The sequence below is a fragment of the Ursus americanus genome, chromosome 2 (assembly GCF_024610735.1).
Source record: "Ursus americanus isolate L20-20 chromosome 2, mUrsAme1.1.p, whole genome shotgun sequence".
Classification (NCBI taxonomy): Eukaryota; Metazoa; Chordata; class Mammalia; order Carnivora; family Ursidae; genus Ursus; species Ursus americanus.
In genome coordinates, this window is record NC_142128.1 from 101,333,240 (window position 1) to 101,334,629 (window position 1,390).

The following is a 1,390-nucleotide window of genomic DNA, read 5'->3' on the forward strand; positions in this document are numbered from 1 at the left end:
GGAGCACGCCAGAATGGCGGGGCTACTCGCCACCTCCACCCCGTTATCCAGTCCTCCAATTCCAAGCCCTAAATACTCCCTAAATCCACCCACTTCTCCCCGTTTCCGCTTCTCGCCTCATCCACATCTCCCTTTTGCCTAGCCTCCTCTCTAAATATTCTCTTTCTTTCCCTCAATCATCTACAGCAACCTGCTGTGAGTACGGAGACCAGGTCAGGTGGGCGCTCACTGGGGCCCCTCCTCCTCGCCCTCTCGTCAACACGTTCCCCATTCAAGACCAGCTCGTTCTTGCCTTCAGGATTCTGCCTGACTGTCCCTGCCATCACGCATCGACTTCCTTGCCTCCCCCCTCGGATGGCAGCTCAAACCTCACCCCTTTGGAGAAACCTTCCTGGACCTCTATCTTTCTGCTAGCTAGTCTGGAATGTACGGTTCCCTCTCGGCAAGCAAATATCATGGTTTAATGACATATGTGCCCCTTCAGTGGACCCATGCGTCCTCCCCCAAGCCTGCAAATGCCACATTGTATCACCAGTGCATCCCATGGTACCTGTCATCTAGTAAATGCAGAATAAACATTTATGGCATGAACTTTAACGGGCCTGTGGACTTATGTGGGAGAAGGGACTTCTTATGTGGCTAACTCTGTGAGCATAGAGGTATATTCTCCACAGCAGGGTAGGGGACTACATCTCTAGGTAGAGAGGTATAGGGCCAGGATTTCCCCTGCCACTCGGTGGGGTGCTTTAACCATGGTGACATCTCGCCCCGACCCTTCCAGTAAGACTCAACATTGTTCCATCCTGAATGGGTGGGACTAATGGCCCAGGGGGGTGAATGTAGGGAAAGGTAGTGGAGAGAGACCATTAAAGGCAGAAGGCCTCTGGGGCAATTACCCCTAAAGCATGTGAAGTGCACACATAACTTTCTCTGGGTCTCAGAGTGAATGATGTGTATACACTGGGGGGAGAGAGTCCTTTTTTTTTTTTTTTTTTTTTTTTTTAATTAATAATGATTTTTTATTATATTATGTTAGTCACCATACAGTACATCCCCGGTTTTCGATGTAAGGCTCGATGATTCATTAGTTGTGTATAACACCCAGTGCACCATGCAATATGTGCCCTCCTTACTACCCATCACCGGTCTATCCCATTCCCCCACCCCTCTCCCCTCTGTAGCCCTCAGTTTGTTTCTCATAGTCCATAGTCTTTCATGTTTCATTGGGGGGAGAGAGTCCTAATCACCTACTTGGCGTCGTACCCTGGGGCTCTGGCTGGCTGGAGTCTTTCATCCCGCAACCTTTCGGGAATGCCTGTCGTTCCACCCGCGGCCCCAGAGGGCACTGTGGAGGCGCTTCCGGGCCGCTTGTTCGTGCCGGACTCGGAGA